General features: G+C 44.4%; 1 protein-coding gene across 8 annotated transcripts in view; it reads left to right on the top strand.

Annotated features, from left to right (window-relative positions):
• Positions 1–4,298: 4,298 nt before the first annotated feature.
• The window catches only part of LOC146805130 (P2Y purinoceptor 8-like), a 290,559-nt gene continuing 278,408 nt past the window's right edge, over positions 4,299–16,449 (top strand). For 3 of the 8 annotated variants that reach the window (XM_085622276.1, XM_085622272.1, XM_085622274.1), the window contains exon 1: positions 4,321–4,592. The gene's annotated coding sequence lies outside the window, so the exon portion shown is untranslated. Of the gene's footprint in view, positions 4,593–16,449 lie in introns of all 8 variants that reach the window. The other 5 variants (XM_085622279.1, XM_085622277.1, XM_085622273.1 and 2 more) reach the window with 4 other exon arrangements.

Raw genomic sequence — 16,449 nt, 5'->3', positions numbered from 1 at the left:
TGTTTAGAGAACCTTAGTAATGAACTTCCACTTTTTAGATCTCCAGCATTTAATTATGTCTTAAGTTGTCTTTTCCTGAAAGGTATTTTTACCTTTGGTCCATACTACACATGTATAATTGTACCCCCACTCTGTGATTTGTAATACACATTAATCATGGCTGATGATTGAAATGTTTCTGTCTTTTTAAAGTTCCGCTCAAATAAAAAAGTTAAAAAGAATATGTCAGTGGAAATATATAGCCAATGGATCTGTCTGGGCAGAGCATCCATCAAACATAAAGGTAACAATATATATTATATCAAATCTATACCTAAATAATAATCTATACAGTAATAGGCATATCCTATTGGCCCCTTGTAAAGAACCCATGCCTTTAAAATGCTCTATGAGGCCTAACGTTGCTTTTGACATTGTAAAGCTTTAAGCCTATGGTGGAACCATACAGCAAGAAGCAACCTGTTATAATTTACTCATCAAATGTGCATTTTGTGCATCAGGGACAGGCTTAAACATCCTGTTCATAGGTGAGCAGATGGTTGGATTCATTTTTAAGGAACTAGGGCTTTGAGTTAAGTTTCAAAACCACTTTGTTGTGGACCATCTGCCTTTCAAGATAATTTCTTTTTTCAAACATGTTGCCCCTCTTTGGCAAGCACAAAACTAAAGGCTATCGCTACCCTCAATTTGTTTAATCAGCTGTTGAGATTTTCAACGCACAGGGAGACATGGAGCTTTACCTTTAGGGAGGGCAATTCCATAACATGTGTGGACATAGCATGCAAGTCAATCCTGTTCACTTTACTGATGCTTGTAAATGATGTTTTGCACACATAAATAAGCCGCCTTCCTCCTTCTTGATATCATTTTAATCCATGCATCTCTGATTTCTGCAGTTTGGCTCTAGGAAGTGGCCGTTGAGGAACACTGGTAGGTTTTCAGCGAGTGTGTTCATATCTATTTCCTGCTTTTTGGTTGAGATGACTTATTGGCAATGATCACATATTAAGATCAGGGCCATCTTAAACCTTTGGGCCTCATTTATGAAAAGTAACGCATCATTGCGTGAAAACAGCGTTGAGTCAATTTTCATTGTGCCCTGCTTACGACATGATGGATGCGTCATATTTACTGCATGATGCATCATGTTGTAAGGAATGACAGATGCATCAGTTTTACTCACGTATCTGTCGGTGCAAAAATGTTGCATTGCTGGAGTTGTATTGGAAGTGTTACGCAACTCCAGCAATGCAGGGGGAAGGCTATCGATATAGCACTGCATCACCCTTGAGCCTGACATGAGGCAGGCGTAAGGTTTTGACACATTTGTGTTCTAGAAGTCCAAACACACTAGAACAAGGGAAGAGGCTATAGCAAACCGCACCTGACAATACAAGTTTCAAGTAGAACTGTTTATGTCTATTATCATTGAGTGCAAAGAACCTAGGACCACGCCCCTTTATACTCCTGAATGGGAAAATACATTTTCCCTTTAACACAAAACACACTTGGCTCAGCACCCAATAGTTATTTATGTACCCAAATGTTATACAATATGCACACAAAGATAATTCCAGACTTCAGACGTGATCTTTTCTTATTTTAGACTGTTCTTTCTTATTTTTCCATTAGAATTCACAGAGCCATAGCCAACGCGTTTCGTCTCCAACAGAGACTTCTTCAGGGCGCAATACTAACTTGGCAGCATGGACACGTATTAGATGGAAATCGGAATGGAAACCAGGGCAAAAACCGTTGGCCCTGAATATTTGGTGAGGTGACAAAAGTTTGTTTAGATCTCCATTCATCAGCCCTACGTAATGGGATGCTAGAAGAGCAAAGTCAGTTTTCAAGCGTGTGCTCAGGTTAACTGTTCACAACAGTCCTAATATCATCAGACCAGCGTGGAGGGACGCTGGAAGTATAGAATCGAATTTCGGGCGTGTGCTTAGTTTAGCCGTTCATAACGGTCCTAATATCAAGAAAGCGGCATACTAACCGAGCAAGTCTGTGTCCGTCAATTTTACACTGTAAAATTGACGGACACAGACTTGCACGCTTGAAAACTGACTTTGCTCTTCTAGCGTCCCATTACGTAGGGCTGATGAATGGAGATCTAAACATACTTTTGTCACCTCGCCAAATTTTCAGGACCAACGGTTTTTGCCCTGGTTTCCGTTCTGATTTCCATGTGAGTCCCTTGCTCACTTTGCCACTGGATTCAAGCAAGCCTGGCTGAAGAGGGCTGAAATGCCAGAAACCGGTCCTAGGAAGCTTGTTTCCGGTCCAGGGAAGGCATGGCTTGGCAGTTCGGGCTGCACTGTTCCCATGAGGCACAGGGTCAGACTGATTTGCATATGGCCATGTCTGAACTGGGGTGGCAGAGTGGGCTAAAGAACGGTGATGGATCAAACCCAGATCTGTTGACTGGGTGTGAGTGTTTGATTGGTTCTGATGCTCCGTCCATCACCACCCCCCTTTTGTACCGCTTTGTTCGCCATAAGTTGGCAGGGTATGCTCAGACGTGAGTCCCTTGCTCACTTTGCCACTGGATTCAAGCAAGCCTGGCTGAAGACGGCTGAAATGCCAGAAACCGGTCCTAGGAAGCTTGTTTCCGGTCCAGGGAAGGCATGGCTTGGCAGTTCGGGCTGGACTGTTCCCATGAGGCACAGGGTCAGACTGATTTGCATATGGCCATGTCTGAACTGGGGTGGCGGAGTGGGCTAAAGAACGGTGATGGATGAAACCCAGATCTGTTGACTGGGTGTGAGTGTTTGATTGGTTCTGATGCTCCGTCCATCACTACCCCCTTTTGTACCGCAATAGTGAGCAAAGGCCTACACAGGTGCACTGCACATAACTGCTACGTTCTACTATAGTAACCAAAGTGCCACCCTCAGATAAACAGGAACACCTGTAACACAAGGTATTCAGCACTTTTAGGTTGCAAACCTGATATAACTGTGAAGGGTGTTCGGACTTGTCAATATTCAGTGGCATTCGCAGAGACGTTTCAAGGCATGGGCAAAGTTAGCGCTGGACCAAGGCCCCAGCCATTCAGAAGGGCCCCCTCGTACAGCCAGGTGTGTTCTGCTGAGGGTTTTGCCTTTAAGACCTTGAATAAGTTTTCATTTTTTTTAAATACTCTTTTCCTTTAATTTATTTTCAATGTAGGGTATGTGTGGGGGCCGATAGCTGACATTTTGCACAGAAATTGTGGGGCAGATTTACAAGCCCCTTGCGACACATTTACGCCGCCGTTGCTTCACTTCTGTGACGCAGCGGTGGCGTAAACCATGTGCCATGTTGCACCTTATTTACAACATGATGCATCTAGGGAGATGCGTCACGTTGTAAAGCCCTGCGCCACATGAAACCTGCGTCAGGTTTAATGTATGCAGGGTGGGCGTTCCGTCGGAAAAAGCCTTGGAAAAGTGACGCAGTGAAATCTACAGGATTTCACTGAGTCACTTTTCCGACGCCGCTGCATCAAAACCCTGCGCCTGCTTGAAGCAGGCGTGACGCAGCATGTTAGGTATGGGCAGCCCCTGAGCATTGCTGGAGTTGCGTCGCGCTTGCGACCCGACTCCAGCAATGCGCCGCCCTTACGCCATCAGATGCGTCACGCATCTGTTTATCCTTGCGCCACCATTCGCCACATTGTAAATGTGGCGCATCTGTGGTGGCGCAAGGGTAAACTTGCGTGACGCATCTTACCTGGTGCATCTCTGCTGATATGCAGGGATGCGCCAGTCCTCGTAAATCTGCCCCTCTGTGTTTATGTTTCATACAACATCCATAAAAAAAGTTTATTTTAGAGCAAAACAGGAATTCAAATAGGAGACACGGGGTATGGGTCACAGAGATTATTTGCAGTAATATTAGTGAGTTGCTGCTGTTTTACAGTATTAGAAACACATTCCACTCTCCCTGGATATTAGATGTAAACGCATTCAGAATTTGGGCCAATGTTCCTTTCAGTCACTGACCTGGCCTAAGGGTGGAAAGAGCTGAAATTGGATTATAAATTGAAAGCTGTTCCAAACAGGGACCCCCAAAATATGTTTGGCCCAGGACCCTCAAAATCCTTAAGATGGCCTCGGGCATTCGCGCTGCTTCTTCTGCCTGTCGCGTTAATTGGGGAAACAATGACATCAACTTTTATGCCATTTAGAAACTGAACAGTACTTTCTTGCACGTGGGTAGCGCGAAGATGTTGCGCCAACACTTTCTACAGTTGAACAGGAAGCACCTTAACCCAGCTTCCGCCCTTGCTACTAACCGAAAACGAAAACATTACGTGTAAATCAAGTCACCGTTAGATGTAAGCGGCGAAGCGGACTGCAAGAGGTAGGCGCACCCACAGCGCCTGAATGAAGTTGCGGACAGGCCTGGGCGCTAGAAAGGCCGATTTTACCTCAGACAAGCACAAGCTTATCGAAGAAAGAAGCCCTCTATCTGCTGCAGACAGAGCTCTGTTCCAAAACGCCTTATCATTTCCTGGTCGGGGCTGGGTGAACAACCACTCACCAACGTTTGATCTTTGTCTTGGCTGCCGCTGAAATTCAACACAGGAGGCAGGGGAAGAGCGGGTAAGCGTGCTAGGCTGTCTTACGGTGTTGGGGGTTGCGTATCGAAATTGGTTTGGGGCTTGTAAGTTTAAAAAGATATCTTATAGAATATTAAAAAAAGCTTTAAGGTACAGAATCTTTAAGAATTTGTAAGCAGTTCATTTTTTTACTCCGGGCATATGGATTTTTAGTATATTGGATACAGTGGCCCAATTTCCGGGTAATTCTGCCGTGACCAGCGTAGGCAGTGCTTAATTTGAGCCAGTGGTTGCAGGTGGGACCCGCTGGCATTCATTTTTGGGGACAGGGGCTTACTTTTCCTTATCGAACTTTGACTCAGAGCAAGAGAGAGTAAAACACACAAGGGTGAAAAAAGGAGCAAAAGAAATACAGAAAAAGACATGACAAAGGTAGAAAGCAGGAACCTGCAAGAGTGAGGAAGTGAGAAAAAGAGCAGGGGGTGTCTGGTGGTGAATTAAAGAGGCATGAGGGGGAATCAAGGCAGCTAGCCCTTTGGTCGCCCGTGGCGGTCCCTGCGTTTTCCGCCCCGCGGCCGCCGCATTGAAAAGCAGGGGTGGCGGGTAAGAGCTGGGGGAGGCCGTCGCCCCCAAAACTCGTGCTACCCGGGGCAGACCTCCCCTTCCGCACCCCACTTGCTACGCCACTTAATCAAGCGTATGCAGCCTTGGCTTTATGCACATTTACATTTAATAGTCCCGTCTCCGGACTTCTGAGCAAACCTTTGGTCCCCGGCACTTATTCTTTTACAAAATAAGCACTATCCCTGGTCCCTGCTGTCAGCAGGGCATTGGGAGGAACAGAAAGCAAGCCTGGCTCCTAGAGAGTGGTTTACACTCTGGAGTTTCCACTCTGTGCCATTTCTGTAACCCCTCGTCTGCAAAAAGGAAACTGATTAGGAGCTAAGGATGGCAAATAGGATCAAACCTGTGATGTCACTGGGAATCAAAGATGATGTGAGAACACTTCTGTTACCCCCTGCATTCTGGTGAGTCTCCGCCCATATACCGTTCTATAATACAATGAGAACATGGTACACAGGCTAACAGTGCATGAGTGAAACAAACCCGTCACTTGCATTGCAGTGTATTATATTGTATTTGCATTAATAAATAGCTCTAACTACCCCTAACGAGGCATCAAATTGCTTGTATGTATGCAAGTTTTTTCTTAAAACTAGAAGAGGCCTTCAGCGGTGTTTTTGGAAACACAAATTTAAAACTGATACCCATCAGTGGTAGTATGCAATATTTATTAATGACATTTCAATACAATACACTATATATGACAGATTTGTTTAAGTAATGCACTGTTGCCCTGTGCACTATGTTCTCATTTGACATTTTTGAACGACAGTCTAATTAGAATTTTGTCTCCCCGGCAAGAAACTGTGGCCCCTTTCAGCAAGAGTGTCTCAGGGTAGAGTAGTTTAGTGTTTTTTTTCTGAAGTCACTGCTTCGAAAGGGTCTCATGTACGAAGAATGCATTGGGTCAGTGGTTTCCAAACTTTTGACTTCTGGGGACCCCCACTTAATCATTACTGGAACCCAGGGACCCCAACTGAATCATTATTTGAATCCGGGGACCCCCCATGAGTCATTACTGGAAGCCAGGGACCCCGGCCTAAGCAATGTTGATGATTTGAACCTCAAAACAATACACAAAAATACAAAAAAATGTATTCCTCAAACAAATACACAAACAAAACATTTTATTTAATTAGAAAACATATAAATAAAGAAGAAATCAAAATGTAATTTTAATAAAATGGTTGGAGCTCTTCTAAATTCAATTGAGGCAGCTCAACATCCATACTATATTCAGTTTGATGGACCTGCACTGCTCCCACAAATTAATCTGAGGATACTAATTTAATTTTTAGCCTCCAGTTTCAAATCCTTCAAATTTACAGTATGCTTTAAAATGTTCAATTGTACATTTAGCCTCTTTATATATCTACACTTTATTGATCTGTTAATATTATTCGATTTTCAAAGTAGTCCTGGACCCCCTGAGGAGGCTTTTGGGAACCACTGCATTGGGTAAAAGAGTTTGCAATTTGCTCACCGACTATGACCAAATGCATTCTTATTTTTCAAACTGATCTATGTATTAATAGGTCAGTTCACAAAATATAGAATGGTAGAGGATCGTAAGTCAACCTACGTCAAAAATATTAATGGGGAGGTCGCAAATTGCAGCCTACTACGATTGGCTACAATCACAGGCAAGGTGGCCTGTGATTGAAAATGAAAATGTTTACAAATTTTTTAAACAGTAGGTAGAGGTCCCCCGGAACCACTACTTACCCTTCATAAATGTATTTCCATCACTGACAGAGTGGAAGTGGTCTCTTGGGGCCCCTTCCCATTTGCAAATTGGTTATCACCTCCTTAGAGTTGGTGGTAAAATATTAATGCTTTGCATCCAGATTTTGCATATGTTAATGTTTCGTTATTTGGAAAGAATTCCCTTAGAGCTCTCCTTCTGAACAGCGATTCCTTAATGTTTCCTAAAACCATTTAAGGATTTGTAAACATTTTGCGACCAGTAAAATACTTTGTACACGAGGCCTTGAGATCCTATACATTATCTTGGATTGACCCTTTATGCTAGTTGCGTAGCCTGGGTTTGAGCCACCCTAATCCAGGCAAGGAACATAGGCCCATAGTTCGGATGTGCAACCTCACATCTCTGGACTCCAGTGTCAATGCTCCTGCTGCCGTAATGATAGCTGCGCCCTTTATAGGTTTGCTTTGCCTTCTCTCCTATTTCCATCCAGCTCTCCTCTTATCTTTTTCTTCCATTTCGCTGTTTTCTTCCTGCCCCTTCTTCTGTCTCTTCCTTCCCCTCATTTGTCCCCCACTGATCCTTAAATCCGTCCTCCTTTCTTTCTCTGACATCCTTATTTCTTGCCCTTTTCTCTTCTTCCTCCCTTGCTCCTTTTTGCTTGCCGTTGTCTCCTTTCTTCAATTTTGTCACCCTTCCTTTTATCCCCTTTCTCTCCATTATTTATTCTCTGTATCATCCTTCCCCCCCCCCCCCGATTCTCCCCTTTCGGTGCCCCACTCCATCCTATCCTCTCCGAAGAGTAAACACAGGGCCAAGCACCAGACAGGCTGTGTTTAAATACATTCTGAAAGGGCAGCTTCTGAAGGAACTCTACCTGGTTGATGGCAGACTGTCCCCCTGCCTCTTCCGGGGTCTCAAACAGCGCCATCTTAACACATGGGCACGCAGGGCTGTTGTCTGGGGGCCCCACGAGCATAGAGGCCCCATGCAGACCAGCATTTAAGACTAATTTTCCGTTAAACATTTTTATTCCTGTGAGTGGTTGTTTAGGCAAGGCCCACCCACTGCTTTTGCCCCGGGGCATATAATGCTGTTAAGAAGGCCCTGGCCTCAATGCCACTGTATCAGCTGCACCACTGAAAGCTATGCCCCTGCTTTATGCATGTGATTCACTGGTGGCCAGCAAAGCACAAATGTGACAAGCTCACCTTTATTTCCCACAATGCATTTTCTGACTGAAATATTTAATAAATATGTCTGCACAAAAATTGTATTTTACACTTCCAATGATATGGTCTCTTTCTGCATGCGGTGAAGTGAAGCTACAATAACATAACACATATTTGTGAAACAAACTTTCATCAGAGGGATTTTCTTGGCCCTTTGTGACAATTGAGTTTTGTCTAACAGTTCTCATTTTGACCATCAGGATACGAAACGTTGAGCTGGCTCACCAGTGGCCGTATTACACATTATCACTGTTTGCGCCCCATTATGGTGTATGCGCTGCCCTCATGGCAGCTGTGCGCTCGCGCGGCCCGAGCGCAGCACATTCTTGTGAAAACACAGAGCAGACGCTCCATGTTTTCACAGTGCAGGCGGCACCTGCCTGCATTTTCAAAGAGGTTTAGAGATCCCCTTGCAGGCGGGTGCAGTCAGTGACTGCACCCGCCTGCAAGGGGATGTCTGGTGGGTCAATGGAACCCCCTTTACCCCCTGCAGAGGTCTGCTGTCAGGAGGCGCACTTACAGTGCGCCACCTTTTAAAAGGCGCAGTGTTAATGCGCATTTTAAGGTGTTCTTTCACTCTGCGCCCGCGTCTGTAATATGGCGCGGGTGCAGGATCAAAGGAACTCCCTCATTTGCATAGGGCATGCCCCAATGCAAATGAGGGACCACCCTCTGTTGATAGTGCTGGCGCACTTAAAGCGCCAGCCTTACCGGTATAAAGAAGGGAATGCACAAGCGTCTGCGTCCCCTTCTATAAAACCAAAATGCCCCCTGGGCAAATGTCCGTTACGCCCCTAGGGCACCAGCTGTAATAGAGCCCAAGGGGTCAAACCAGCTCTTAATTTCTACAAATATAATTGCAGGAGCTAAAGGGTTTTCTTAGGAGATGGTGCTGCCCAGTGTTGGAGTTGCCACCTACAAAGGCCGTCTGTTCTTCAATCTTTCACTGCCCTATGCTTCCTGTCTCTATCTTACTTGTGAGTGTTCTTTTTCATCCTGAATTCTCTCGATGTCACTATTTACATCTTTGCCTGCCACCTTCTTTCTCTCTTTTCTGCCCTTCTCTGTTTCTTTCGCTCTGGGTGGAAGTGTGAGAATGAAAAGTAAGTTCTAGTTTTCAAAAGTGAGTGCTGGTGCCCACCACTAACATCCATTAAGAATTGGCTCAAACACAAACTGATAAAAGTTATCAGTTGAAAATGACAACACAGGGGCTGATTTACAAGAAACTAACGCAGCTCGGTGCTGCAAGTCATTTTGCTGCACCGTGCTGCGTTAGTTTCGAGGCACAGGGATGCAACATATTTACACCAATATGTCGCATCTCATTGCTTCCCTCTCTGCTGGCTCACAAGCTGCTGCCATGCGCCGGCGCAGGCACCCTTGCACCATGGTGCAAGGATTCCTGCATCGTGGGGAGATTGTTTTTGTGAAGGAAGGGTTACCTTCCTACACAAAAACAATAATTTGAGGGGATTTCCTCTTCCAATGTGTGGTGTAGAATGCAGCACGCATTGAAAGAGGAAAAAAACGAGGAGAAATTAATACTTTTCTCCTCCTTACACTAGTGTGGTGTAGCATTCTGACACATTTCCAGATTTACGATTCCTCGTAAATCTGGAAATGCATCAGTGGGCATGGGTGTTGGGTGGGAACACTCACAGCAACACCCATGTCACACCCCTAATACGCAAAGTATTGCGTGAAAAGGGGGATATTTACAAGCACAGGTAAAGTCACGCAGGGTGGGTTTACCTGTGCTTGTAAATATCACTCAGCAGGTTGCGCCGCCGGTGCGTCACGCAACGTGACGCACCGGCGGCGCAGGGGGCTTGGAAATCTGCCCCACAGTATCAATAGATCCCCAATTCGGTATTTTAGGATCTGAAGTCAGCATATTATGTAACTTTCCGAGGAAAAGCCTGAAATATGAGGTCTTTACCATTTATGGTTAATACCTCACTGCGCAGTTTAGGTATATACGGGGTGTAGTAAGTACTTCACCCTCATCTGGGGCACTCGTAATTTGAGCCCTAGACATCAAGGAGCCGATTCTTTAAGGAAACACCTGTGGGGGGGTTTCTGAGCCGTGCAAGGGCAGAGCTCCGTAAGCTTGCCAAAGTCAAACATGCATTTGTTAATGTGCAAAGTCTATTTACTCCGGGCAGTGAGTAGTTATAAATAGTTGGCTGTTTCATACCATGAAGGTTTTGAAAAGTTTGGTCAGCTTCACATTCTTTACAAGTTTGGCTGAAAACAAAGCAAGGCAAAAAAATGAGGTGACCATTTTGCGGGGAAATTCTATTACAAACAAGCTTTTCGGAGGAACATTCTTTAAAAAAAGCCAGAGAACCCAAGTGAGGTTGTGGAAGATGCACACATTTTGCGAATTGCAAAAGTTGTGTACCTTGGACTTTTGCTGGTGAAGTGAAATGTTAAGTGTTCAATGTAGAGGCAGCACACCGTGAACGCTTCAATAAACAAGCTAAGGGGCATATCAGCAAGGCGAGGCGGTAGAATTATCACCGCTTTTGCGGCTGTTTTCGTCTGAAAAGCTGCAATAATTTTATCGCCTAATTAGCAAGTTCACACTAACGCGTGAAAACTTGCGTTAGCGCAGGAATTCCTAACGCCCAGCTTTGCATCTCTAATGAGATGCAAAGTGGGCGTTCCTGACCTGACAGGAGAAATGTCGCTAAGCGACATTTCTCCTATCATCAAGCCCCACGCTATGAAGCATAGCGGCAAGAAAAGTAGCGATAACCCCTGTTATCGCTTCTTTCCTTACGCCTGCTTCAGGACTGACTTAGCCATGATATCCTATGGAAGGTGGATATCATGGCTAAGTTTGTGGGGCCCTATCAACAAGCTAACGCCACAATGCGTGAGATTAACGCTGGGTTTCCAGCGATAATCTCACGTTAGGCAGTTAGCGCGAGGATTTTTATCGCTTTTGAGATAAGCGTTGCTAATAGCACGCTTTCTCAGTGATAAAAATCCACGCTAGCCGGCGATAATTATCCTAGCGCTAAGTGCGCTTAGCGATAATTATCGCCGGTTGTTGCTGATATGCCCCTTAAATCGTGCTCCGCATCATATCATTGGAGGCCAAACCTGTAGCTCACTTTCCGTACCTAAAATTAATTTACAAAATCAAGATGCTCATGTCTTGCTGCAAATTCTTGAAGCACTTAGTTTTGTTTGCCACAATTGCTACTATGTATGAACAAATACCCATTTAATTGAATCTACTTTGCACTAAAATGCTTGCCCAGAGACACCAGTGTCCAGCGTGTGTCATCTTCAGCCAGCTGGGGCTCACTGGGCATCAAGACTTTTATTTTAAATATTTTTATTTGCACTTTCATGCTATCCTTGCTTATCACGGAATGATCATTAAACCTTTACCTAAAATGTGAATAGTGAAACCCCAGCTCACAGAAACAAGTGCTTTTGACTACAATGTTTGGACTGGCTGAATATGTTACATACACATTTCAATGGACCACTTGAAAACTATGGGCCATATTAGCAACGCTTTGCGATAAATATCGCAAAGCGCGCTTAGCGCTCAATTTCTTAACGCCGGCTATCGCTGGGATTTATCACCGAAATAGCGCATTATTAGCAACGTGTATCTCCAACGCGATAATTAATCCAGCGATAGCGACGACGTGCCTGTTCATCGCATGGAATCCAGCGCAAATAGGCCAGCGATGGGGGAATGCTTGCTGATATGCCTTGGTGGATTCAGCCCCACAATCCACCTTCCATTGTGTAGATAGGTAAGAAGTGTTCTGAGCAAGTTTAAAAATTCCAGCGATGAATGCGGTTAGCGCGACTTGTGTCATCGCTAACCGGGTCAGGGGCCCCATTGCTAATAGGGGGTAGGTCTGTTAGCGGACGTTTTCGTAGACTTTTGGTTGGGAACACCTACTTTGCATGTCATTAGCGATAAATATCGCTGACATGCAAAGCAGCACCGAAAACGGTCGCTTTCGCCATGAAGCTGTCGCTAGCAGCTGTTAGCGACAGCTTGCTGATAGGGCGATAAAAATATCGCTGCTTTAGCGGCAAAAAGTGCCGCTAAAGCGGCGATACTGCCCTTGCTAATATGCCCCTATGCATCTTAGCAATTTGAATCTTTTAAAGAAAAAATGCAATTAAATACTCGTACAAAAATATCTCCGAATCAAAAACTGACTATTACGATTTTTGTTGCAGAATGGGGAATGAGTATTAAATGCAGGGACCTGGAATTATCAGGATCTTTTCTGTATGATTTTCCCCGATTACAAGTAGAAAATCTCTAACCTTTTTTCCAGTGAGAAAGTCAGTGCAGGTTTGTGGGTAGCGTGTGTGTGGGTACCAGGGCTGACGTCCGACTGAGGGGAGCATCCGGTGTGCTGCCGCACGTGTCAGGCGGGGGCCGCGCAGGTGTCTCGTGCGCACCCTCTGCTTCACAGGTTCAAACAGGGTCCCGTGTCTCAGGGCCTGAAATTATTCAGTCCAGAGTTTGCAGACCTGATAATTCCAGACCCGGATAAGTTCGAAATTATGGGTGGTAGAATTCCATCTGGTGTTATTACTCTGGGTTATTAGTCAGGGCCACTGGAATTATGCGGCAGAAGAGGGCCAAATTAAGTAGCAGGTTTGAATAAATAATGCACACTTTTTGTAATAGTAGTACTTCATTATTTAGTCCTTTTAAAACTTAGTAACACTGTCTGGGCATTGGTTGCACCTCATTTGTACCAGTTTAACACTAACATATAGCAATAAGAAACAGAAAGGTGACCAGTCCAGTATTTAAAGGGCCTTCCAGTGCGTGGTGTCACTGCATGTTTTGTAACTTTTGAACTGTTTGAGATTTAAACATTTTTTTTCGGGTTCAAATCTCCACATTATGCAGCAGATGATAGATTGAGTGGCAAATGTGACAAACCTATTATTATGCAAAAATCGTTGCGACCACACAGTCGCATAATTCCAGTGGCCCTGGTTATCGACTCCTACTTGAATCAGGGCCTAAGTGTTGTTAGAAACATATGTCACTATCACCCAATGTATGACAATCAGTTTTCCAACTCTGTTGGGTTCCTTGCTAGAAGTCAAACGCACGATATAGAAACAACGAGCTTATCAACTGTGGCGTTCAGCTCACTGAGCAATCCTGTCTGCTGCATTAGCACATTAGCTTACTATATACATTGTAAGGATATGAAATATTGCACCTTTACATTTACAATTGTGATGACGATTTCAGGAATATAGAGTTTTTGGGTTGTACCACCATTTGCAGAATAATTGGCATCAACAGAGGAGAGAGTAAAGTCAGACTAGACGCTGGTAAATGAGGTCTGACTCGTCATTTACATGTTACTGCTGATAGTTCCCTAATATGGCACACTAATCCTGGATGGAAAAAAATTGTAATTTTTAAAGCCTCAAACCTTATTTGCAAAAATAGGCACAAAATATGCCTCTCATAAGCTATACTTACATCCAGAGCTTTAAGTGGGATGAAAAAAGTAAGGGGTCTCTAAAAGGGGTGTGGCCTAGTAAGTATAAAGAGGAATCTGTTCCAGGAGGCATGACCTATGTAATTAAGAGTGTCTCTCTGAGCTTTCAGTTATTGCATCCTTTTTAACACAACAGACATGCTACTAAAGCAAACCAGGACTATTGGCTTTGCCAATGGTTGTTAGGTGTTTATAATAAATGAGTAACAACAATGATTTTTTTTTAAATAATTAACATTGAAAATGCTTCAAATCTGCAATATGAGACTGTGAATTAAACATTAGTAAGTTCTGTGGAAGGGGTTGCGATATTGAAAGTGCCTCAGTCACTCCTTTTCTTCTCTTCACACCACTTTTCCTTGCAGTCCATATTAGACACTTACACTCTCTTTCTCCTCACACCTTTTTAAAATCCACCATCTGCATATCTCATCCCCTTCCTCGTCAGAACCCTTTTTTCACTCTCTCCTCATGTACTTCCTCGCATCTCCTTCACTTCAGCACCCCACAAACATACAACGCACCCACTCAGTTGTAGGCACTACATTTTCTTTTACTCTCGCCTTACCAATAGTTTAACAACTGTGTGCCTCCTCATACTCATTTGCATAGAATAACAGCTGCAGTGGGTAAACGTGGCCATTGCTCTGTGGGCTCTGCAGGGGGTAAGGATTGAGGTCCTCATTTATGAGGCCTCATGCGCTGCACCACGAACTTCACTTTTTGTGATCTTCCGTGGTGCAGGAGCCTGCTCCATATTTGCGAGGCAGCTTAGCCACTTTTTTGGCTTAATGCTGCCTCGTAAATATTGTTCCCTTTAGCACAGTTTTCTGCATTAAAGGGACATGCAATGGGTGTTGCTGGAGGCATCCCCAGCACATCCATTGCTTTTTGCACTACTCCAGATTTACGAGCTATAGGAACTCGGAGGCAGCGCCAAAAATGTACCTCTCCCCACGGGAGGCGTAAGGTAGGCACAACTAGAAGAAATATCTTTATTTCTCCTCGTTTTTCTAAGAGGAAAAAGCCTCTTGTGATTGTTTTTGTGCAGGAAGTTTTCCCTTAAATAATCATCCCTGCAATGCAGGCACCTTTGCACCATGGTGCAGAGGTGCCTGCATTGGTGCAAGGCAGCCCATTGTGCACAGGCGCAGGGTAAAAGGACAGGAATGTGCCGTATCCAATAGATACAGTGCATTCCTGTCCTTTTCTTTTGCTGTAGGGCAGTGCTTCAGGAAGGCCTGCGGCACTTCCCTATGGCAAAACCTCATAAACGATGCCCTGAATGTCCATGTATTCTGATCACCTTTTTGACCAACTGACAGGCTCTGACAAATTCGCCCTACCTTCAGCCTCAGATCCAAACCTCTCAATTGTGTCCCTTAATGCCAGGGGCAGCCGCATTATGAACACTTTCTGTTTTGCGAAACACCACAGCGGTTGCAATTCAAAACAGCGGTGAGAATACCCACAACTAACCCTGACCAAAGCCATTTCCCCTCCTAGTGCGCAACCTGTCAGTAGATCCTTATTTGTTAAGGTTAGTGAGAGCAGACCCTGTCACCTAGCCCCCAAATCGAAACGTCGCATTAAAAAGAAGGGAATGTGCGTGGGTGGATGGTAAACAAGACAGTTCCAAAGGAGATGGCTTTAAGAAGTAGAGATGAGAGTCACACAAGCTTAAATAGTCAAAGCCTGACCTTGTAATGCCTTCACGACACTCAGTGGGTGCTCACACACACACACACACACATACACACACATGTGCACATGCGCACACACAGACACACACACCTGGTGGAGCAGGGCACTACTCTGAAAATAATACCAGAAAAGCCATGCCACCAAGATAAGAAACTGAGGGACAAACCCAAAAATCATCTTCCATGCCCTCGGGCTGAATAGAGGTATATGTGGAGATAGGTAGAGAAAACAAGTGCCGGAAAGGAAATGAAAGGAAATGTCAAAGAAATAACAACTTAACAGAACAAAAATACTTTGTGGTTCTTCTGATGACAAAATGGTCTCTAGTCTCCTAGAGCAGTAATGGTAATTTATTCCTCACCTTGGGCCTAGGAGGCTGAGGGCCCTCCACTCGCAGCTCGTTTGGTATATAGGTGGGAGATGGAATAGAAGACGGGCCGCAGAATGTTGAGATCTACATGTCTTATAATGGGAGTATAGAGCAGTCAGACAATATGGAACTTGTCTTTGAAAGAGTTTATAAACACAGTGTAGATTTTGAGATCAGTTTCTTTGGTAAATTGGGACCAAGTGTGAAGCTCATGGGTGACCTGAAAAATTGTCAACTTTTGCCAGCTTCATCACTGTGCAAACCGAAGAGCTCTGCACTTGCTGTAGGTTGGCTAGGGCATCTGAGGGAAAGCCAAGGTAGAGAGCATTACATTATTCTAACCTTGATAGACTGCATGATGACTCAACCTTGGTGTGATGGTTTTTGGGATGGGAAGGCAATATTTCTCTTTGTCTCTTTGTAGTTTCACCAAATGAAAGCAAGAGGTAGTCACTGCATTAATCTGAACATTGAAAATAGATCTTGTTCAGAAACATTAACAAGGATTTCACCTTGGGAACTGGAATCTGAGGCTCACCCATGAGGATGGCACGAGAGACCCTGCCCACTATTTTTTTATTCCCCAATAACAAGTAACTCCGTTTTGTTGGAGCTTAATACATGGAAATTATGTCTTATCCACTGTGGAATGGCAATCGTGTAGATGGAAGGATAACCTTGGAGCATGTTGATGCAGCTGCACAGTCAACTGGGTTTCATTAGCAAAAAGCAGGGTCTGATTT

Source organism: Triturus cristatus, chromosome 8, assembly GCF_964204655.1.
Source record: "Triturus cristatus chromosome 8, aTriCri1.1, whole genome shotgun sequence".
Classification (NCBI taxonomy): domain Eukaryota; kingdom Metazoa; phylum Chordata; class Amphibia; order Caudata; family Salamandridae; genus Triturus; species Triturus cristatus.
The sequence above is the reverse complement of the archived record's forward strand: the minus strand, read 5'-3'. Positions and strand labels throughout refer to the sequence as shown.